We start from the raw sequence: 8,748 nt of genomic DNA on the forward strand, positions 1-8,748 counted from the left end.
ATGAGAGCCAGTTTCATCATAGCGCTTGATGGTTTTTTGCGACTGCACTTGAAGAAATGTGTTATGTCTAATCTGTGAGACCAGGATGTCAGTGCATACTCCCTTCTCCTTGTATCCATCCTGACTTGCAAAGAGCGCCTTTTGTCCGGTTACCAATGACCTGTTCCTCCAAACGTATTTCAATTCTTCCGTCCTATAATACATCATCAAAAGTAGGACTAGACTATAGCTTCTTCAGAAGGTGACTCACATACATTACAATTTACAGGAGCCTAGTATTTTTAAAATTTGAGGAGAAGTGTGATACATTAAAACCTACATTTGTTAAAGCAAATACACCAATGTTGACTGTCAACACTCCAACCATATTGAGGAAACGGTGGATATTTTTTTTTACTCTTGTTATCACTCCTTACTGTAGCCTATGCTATTTAATAAACTGTAGTCTCAATCCCCAATGGACTAAAACAGAATGTTCCGTGCCCACAGCCGAGGTTGATGACAACGCAAAGAAAAGACCGTCAATAACCTACTTGAGACAAATGCATGCAGTATTAAGCCATGGAAAGCCTTGACTGGGCGGTGAGTGCCCTCATCACACCTACAACTTGTTCATTAATCAAAACCCATTCATTTCACACCACTGCCAGCTATTGTGCTCATAATAACGGCTGTGAAAATAGCTAAAATATGTCTGATAAACCGCTGGACCTATAGCGCTACTGCCAGTGCTTAGTTGTACCTTTGAGTTAGGTTTGTTAAAATAGAGCTCTGATTGTCATGGTTAGATCAACCTACACAATGAGTTCAACAGCTAGAGTGAAGTTTCAACTATATAGAATGTCAACCGACATGCAGGTTATCTTCTAGGACTCTCGGGGCTCTCTATTAAACAAAAACTAACGTGATGGTAAACCTAAGCGCGGGCTGTAGTGCTATAGGTCCGGATTATAAGCGTAATTGTCCAACTAATCCATGACAGTACTAGCGCTCACTGTTGCCCCTAGTGGCTGGTTTTGAAGGCATTTCCCGATGTCCCCAGGACATGGAGAGATGTTTAAAAGTCAATCTTGAGTGATCTGCCTGTAAATATCACCTTCCCTCCCACCTCAGCGCAAACGAGCTGATGTTAGACAGGTAAATTGGTTACCCTGGTATTAGGGTTAGAAAATTCCAATGCCCAGTTTTAAAAAATTATGAAATTGCAAAGACAACGTGCGTTTGACACTTTCGCCTCCTTAGCACGAGCTGAACATTCCTCAATGTGGTGCATCTCTGCAGTGGGTGTGTGTGTGTGTGTCTCTGTTGCAGATTGATCATGAGATATAAATAAATCCTAAGCCTGTAGTGGTCTTTGTTCTGTCTGGTGAGAATGGATTTGAGCTCAAATATGTTAATCAGTTAGTAAACCCTAATTATTACTAATTAAAGAGATTATCCGGTACTTTGTATATTTTTAAACCAGTAGTTTTGAATGTACAGCTCATGAGCCGAAATTGTTCCCCGAAAGAAGCAAAACTATGTCACGCGTGTGCGCTCTTTCTCTCACTCTGCTGTGGGTGTATGATGTGCATCATGCTAGCTGTCACTCATATGGCGCGGTTGCTGAAGCTCATTAGTTGATCTCAGATTGCTAGGGGGCTGGCCCATGTGGGAGAAAATGTAGGGAACACTGGACGAAATGGGTCAATATCAGGGGATATCTTTATCTGTGTGTATATATATATAGTGGATATAGTGGATACACACAATATATATATATACACACAATATATATATATTCACACATATTGTCCGTATATATATATATATATATATATTCAGATACCGGGATATATACTGAGCAACTTGTCATTGCAGGCAATCTCAACGCTGTGCGTTACATGAAGGACATCCTCCTCCCTCATGTGGTACCCTTCCTGCAGGCTCTCGTCCTGTGTGTGATTTCCTGCAAGACAGGAATGTCAGTGTTCTGCCATGGCCAGAGAAGAGCCTGGATCTCAATCCCACTGTGCACATCTGGGACCTGTTGGATCGGAGGGTGAGGGCTTGGGCCATTCCCCCCAGAAATGTCAGGGAACTTGCAGGTGCCTTGGTGGAAGAGTGGGGTAACATCTCACAGCAATAACTGGCAAATCTGGTGCAGTTCATGAGGAGGAGATGCACTGCAGTACTTAATGCAGCTGGTGGCCACAACAGATACTGACGGTTATTTTTGATTTTGATCCCTCCCCCCCTTTGTTCCGGAACACATTATTCCATTTCTGTAAGTCACATGTCTGTGGAACTTGTTCAGTTTATGTCTCAGTTGTTGAATCTCGCTATGTTCATACAAATGTTTACACGTTAAATTCCCTGAAAATCAACGTTCGGTGACAGTGACAGGACGTTTATTTTTTTGCTGATGTCATCTGTTTGATATTTTTAAGACAGAAAAGGGTATGTGTCAACATGCTGACACATCTAAGCCTTTATACTTAGGCATGAACAAATCCACCTACTGTAGTCATTACCTGATCGTTTATGGATCATTTCAATAGATATTCTTGCATGATGTGTAATATTGATCCTCGTATGTCTGATCGAAAATGGGCTAAATCCGACGGATGATCAATGTCCAGCGGTCAAATTATTTTACCTGTTCAGGCGCCGAAAATCATTGTGCTTCTTCACATGAAGGTGACATATCTGAGCATACAATTGAAATATATTCAGTGGTAGGCTATAAGGTGTGGAAAAGCAAACATCGTCATATCTGCTATTTCTGTGAAAATAATGTTAATCTCAACAAATACAGAGCTCCAATCACAACACATTTTCTGTAACAATGCAAACATAGGCCAATCACATGTCATGTAAATATGTCCCCTGATATGGGCCCCTTTCACCCATTGGAAAATGTGCAGCACAGTTTCCAGAAAAACAGGCTAATTGAGGTAAAACAGTAATTTTGCTCATAGATTATGCCTGTGTGAAGTACACGTTGACACATGCAGCCCAAAGCGGAAAGGTTTAAAGAATAATTAGTAGTAGCCACAGTTTGGGAACATGTCTTTCATTTGTACCTTTCTCGGTAGTTGTTTGCATCAAAATGTGGGATCTTTACCCATCAGCCTTTGATTTCAACTCTCCATCCCAAGTGAACTGTCCTATGGAGACAACAACACAAACAAAATCTACCTCGCTGTGTTTGTTGCTCATGGTATCAAACACAATCTCAGCTCTGAAGACATTTAGTCTGAGAAATACTGCCTTTTTTTAGATTAGAAGCAGTCTCAACAAGGATTGATTGAAGTTTTAAAAACTACTTTTAACTGTTGTTGAACTTTAACTAATATGAATAATTGATGAAATCTGGCCTTCTCTTCTTAATTAAAGGCAACACTTCCTTGTTTAGGTTAAAGAAGGCCATGGTGCTAGCTTCAAAGAGACTTCTTGATGGCTTGAATATTGACTAAAAGCTGTGGGCAATTGACTTAATGTACTGAACGTTCAGTGTGTGTGTTCCTTGATGACATCAACAAAGCCAGTCAGATAATTCACACTATTATGAAACCCAAATACAGATCATTAACATATCGTTATTTATACATGTATATTTTGGGGATTTGTGTGTATTGTTTGGTATTGTTTGGTATTACTGCACTGTTGGAGCTAGAAACATAAGCTTTTTTGTTACACCTGAAAAATAAGTGCATGCGACCAATACAATGAATTGTATTTTAATTTGATAAGCAATAGGGAGGATAGAGGATGATCACATAAAGGTTGAACTTCACAGTTTATTTTGACATTTAAATATAATCATCTTGATCAGGAGGCCAAAATTACTGCTTTTACAGCTTTTTACTGTAGTCCGGCGTGCCACAACGAGGACCCGTTCAGAGCCCTAGGGATTTACATTAAAGGTATCTAACTGCTGATTACGCAGATCAAGAAGTAAAATCACCCGTGGAAAGACAGAGATTTTAGGGCCCGTTGGAAAATCAATGTTAATCCTCTGTGATCTGAAGTGCTTTAGCTCTTGGGATGGCAGACAGGCCAGTAGTAGACAGGCAGACAGGCCAGTAGTAGACAGGCAGACATGCCAGTAGTAGACAGGCAGACAGGCCAGTAGTAGACAGGCAGACAGGCCAGTAGTAGACAGTAAGACAGGCCAGTAGTAGACAGTAAGACAGGCCAGTAGTAGACAGGCAGACAGGCCAGTAGTAGACAGGCAGACAGGCCAGTAGTAGACAGTAAGACAGGCCAGTAGTAAACAGGCCAGTAGTAGACAGTAAGACAGGCCAGTAGTAGACAGGCAGACAGGCCAGTAGTAGACAGGCAGACAGGCCAGTATCAAACAGGCCGGTAGTAGACAGTAAGACAGGCCAGTAGTAGACAGTAAGACAGGCCAGTAGTAGACAGTAAGACAGGCCAGTAGTAGACAGTAAGATAGGACATTAGTAGACAGGCAGACAGGCCAGTAGCAGACAGACCAGTAGTAGACAGGCAGACAGGCCAGTAGTAGACAGTAAGACAGGCCAGTAGTAGACAGGCAGACAGGCCAGTAGTTGACAGTAAGATAGGACAGTAGTAGACAGGCAGACTGGCCAGTAGCAGACAGGTCAGTAGTAGACAGGCAGACAGGCCAGTAGTAGACAGGCCAGTAGTAGACAGGCAGACAGGCCAGTAGTAGACAGGCAGACAGGCCAGTAGTAGACAGGCAGACAGGGGTGTAGTAGACAGGCAGACAGGCCAGTAGTAGACAGGCAGCCAGGCCAGTAGCAGACAGGCCAGTAGTAGACAGGCAGACAGGCCAGTAGCAGACAGGCCAGTAGTAGATAGTAAGACAGGCCAGTAGTGGACAGGCCAGTAGTAGACAGGCAGACAGGCCAGTATTAGACAGGCCAGTAGTAGACAGGCAGACAGGCCAGTAGTAGACAGGCAGACAGGCCAGTATCAGACAGGCCAGTATTAGACAGTAAGACCGGCCAGTAGTAGACAGGCAGATAGGTCAGTAGCAGACAGTAAGAAAGGCCAGACAGGCAGACAGGCCAGTAGTAGACAGGCAGACAGGCCAGTATCAGACAGGCCAGTATTAGACAGTAAGACCGGCCAGTAGTAGACAGGCAGATAGGTCAGTAGCAGACAGTAAGAAAGGCCAGACAGGCAGACAGGCCAGTAGCAGACAGGCCAGTAGCAGACAGGCCAATAGAAGACAGGCCAGGAGAAGACAGGCCTACCACCAGGTCTCTGACCTCCTCCCTATAGGTTGTCTCGTCGTTGTCGGTGATCAGGCCTACCACCAGGTCTCTGACCTCCTCCCTATAGGCTGCCTCGTCATTGTCGGTGATCAGGCCTACCACGAGGTCTCTGACCTCCTCCCTATAGGCTGCCTCGTCGTTGTTGGTGATCAGGCCTACCACCAGGTCTCTGACCTCCTCCCTATAGGCTGCCTCGTCGTTGTCGGTGATCAGGCCTACCACAAGGTCTCTGACCTCTCCCCTATAGGCTGTCTCATCATTTTCGGTGATCAGGCCTCCCACCAGGTCTCTGACCTCCTCCCTATAGGCTGCCTCATCGTTGTCGGTGATCAGGCCTACCACCAGGTCTCTGACCTCCTCCCTATAGGCTGCCTCGTCGTTGTCTGTGATCAGGCCTACCACCAGGTCTCTGACCTCCTCCCTATAGGCTGCCTCGTCGTTGTCTGTGATCAGGCCTACCACCAGGTCTCTGACCTCCTCCCTATAGGCTGCCTCGTCGTTGTCGGTCGGTGATCAGGCCTACCACCAGGTCTCTGACCTCCTCCCTATAGGCTGCCTCGTCGTTGTCGGTGATCAGGCCTACCACTGTTGTGTCGTCTGCAAACTTAATGATGGTGTTGGAGTCGTGCCTGGCCACGCAGTCGTGGGTGAACAGGGAGTACAGGAGGGGACTGAGCACACACCCCTGAGATGCTCCTGTGTTGAGGATCAGCGTGGCAGATGTGTTGTTACCTACCCTCACCACCTGGGGGTGGCCCGTCAGGAAGTCCAGGATCCAGTTGCAGAGGGAGGTGTTTAGTCCCAGGATCCTTAACTTAGTGATGAGCTTTGAGGGCACTATGGTGTTGAACGCTGAGCTGTAGTCAATGAACAGCATTCTCACGTAGGTGTTCCTTTTGTCCAGGTGGGAAAGGGCAGTGTGGAGTGCAATAGAGATTGCATCATCTGTGGATCTGTTTGGGCGATGTGAAAATTGGAGTGGGTCTAGGGTTTCTGGGATAATGGTGTTGATGTGAGCCATTATACCAGCCTTTCAAAGCACTTCATGGCTACGGATGTGAGTGCTACAGGTCTATTGTCATGTTGGCAGGTTGCCTTCGTGTTCTTGGGCACAGGGACTATGGTGGTCTGCTTGAAACATGTTGGTATTACAGACTCAATCAGGGACATGTTGAAAATGTCAGTGAAGACACCTGCCCCAGTCTATCTACTGGTTAAGGACACAGTCCCCCCAGCTCCTGCAGCCTTCCCAATGGTTAAGGACATGTCCTGTCCTGCTCTCCACCCGTTTACCCTATCACCTGAAGCCTTCCCATTGGCTAAGGACATGTCCAGTTCTCCCCCTGCCTCCCCCATATCCTGCAGCCTTCCCATTGGTTAAGGACATGTCCGGTCCTGTCTCCCCCTGGTCCTCTGTGCTGTCTCAGCAGCACTGCAAGGTTAAATATACCAATTGCAGGGTGTGTATTCCGAAATGGCACCCTATTCCCTATATAGTGCACTACATTTGACCAGATTCCTATGGGACCTGGTTAAAAGCAGTGCACTACATAGGGAATAGGGTGCCATGTCTGAGGAACATAGGATGTTTACCGCAGAGGTCCCGCTTTGATGACGTGCAGCTTATAAAGGCTTCATAATGCCTTCATAAGCACGACATCGTTGCATCACAAATCATCGATAACTGTATGTCATGCTTTATAAAGGCTTCATAATGCCTTCATAAGCACGACATCGTTGCGTCACAAATCATCGATAACTGTATGTCATGCTTTATAAAGGGTTCATAAATGTGGCATAGCTGTGTGACAGAACCACCAAATGTGGTATGAAGCTGTGCTATATTTTATGTGTGTAACCTTTATTTAACTAGGCAAGTCAGTTAAGAACAAATTCTTATTTACAATGACGGCCTACCCCGGCGTCGCTAGGCCAATTGTGCGCCGCTCTATGGGACTCCCAATCACAGCCGGATGTGAAACAGCCTGGGTTTGAACTAGGGGCTGTAGTGATGCCTCTTGCACTGAGATGCAGTGCCTTAGACCTCTCTGCGCCACTCAGGAGCAATCAAAGGGTGGCATAAGCACCGCTACACAAAGGCTTTATCATTTATATTAAATTGAGGCTTCACAAAGCATTTATAACTATGTCATGCATCTTGTATTGAGCACCAGGATAGTGGGTTCGATTTCAGGGACCACCCACCCATGATTGTAAGTCACTTTGGATAAAAGTGTCTGCTAAACGGCATTTGTTATTATGTATTGTGGACAAACATTCTATGTTTGTGCTTTTCTAATAACCAATTCGACTGGGTTCATGCAAGTGACTGATTGATCGTGCCTGGGAGGAATCCTCACTATCAGTATAAGCAATTTGGCAGTATGCCCAGAACCTTGTTTTGAGAACGGAAAGGGATATCTCAGTTTTAAGGTCTCAACTTGAAGAGAAGAAGCCTTGTGAGGTATTGGTTGGTCACAGGCATGAACCAAACGTTAATGATGAATAAATAATAATTTAATGTAAATCATGCAAATATAATTTGTATTGTGTAAGCAGTATATACAGTGCATTCAGAAAGTATTCAGACCCCTTGACTTTTTCCACATTTTGTTAAGTTACAGCATTATTCTAAAATTGATTAAATAAATAAGAATCATCATCAATCTACACACAATACCCCATAATGACAAAGTGAAAACAGGTTTTCAGAAATTGTAGCTAATTTATTAATAATTAAAAACAATACCTTACTTACAAAAGTATTCAGACCCTTTGCTATGAGACTCGAAATTGAGCTCAGGTGCATCCTGTTTCCATTGATCATCCTTGATGTTTCTACAACTTGATTGGAGTCCACCTGTAGTAAAGTCATTTTATTGGACATGATTTGAAAAGGCACACACCTGGGTACCAAAAAAATTCTGCAGCATTGAAGGTCCCCAAGAACATAGTGGTTTCCTTCATTCTAAAATGGAAGAAGTTTGCCAAAAGGCACCTAAAAATGTCAGACCATGAGAAACAAGATTATCTGGTCTGATGAAACCAAGATTGAACTCTTTGGCCTGAATGCCAAGCGTTACGGCTGGAGGAAACCTGGCACCATCCCTACGGTGAAGTATGGTGGTGGCAGCATCATGCTGTGGGGATGTTTTTCAGAAGCAGGGACTGGGAGACTAGTCAGGATCGAGGGAAAGATGAACGGAGCAAAGTACAGAGAGATCCTTGATGAAAACCTGCTCCAAAGTGCTCAGGACCTCAGACCGGGCGAAGATTCACCTACCAACAGGACAACGACCCTAAGCACACAGCCAAGACAGCGCAGGAGTGGCTTTGGGACAGGTCTCTGAATGTCCTTGAATGACCCAGCCAGAGCCCAGACTTGAACCGACTCAAACATCTCTGGAGAGACCTGAACGCTCCCTGTTCAACACAACAGAGCTTGAGAGGATCTGCAGAGAAGAATGGAAGAAATTTCTCAAATACAGGCGTGCCAAGCTTG

The sequence above is a fragment of the Oncorhynchus mykiss genome, chromosome 12 (genome assembly GCF_057628025.1).
Source record: "Oncorhynchus mykiss isolate SJ-2025 chromosome 12, ASM5762802v1, whole genome shotgun sequence".
In the NCBI taxonomy this organism is placed as follows: Eukaryota; Metazoa; Chordata; class Actinopteri; order Salmoniformes; family Salmonidae; genus Oncorhynchus; species Oncorhynchus mykiss.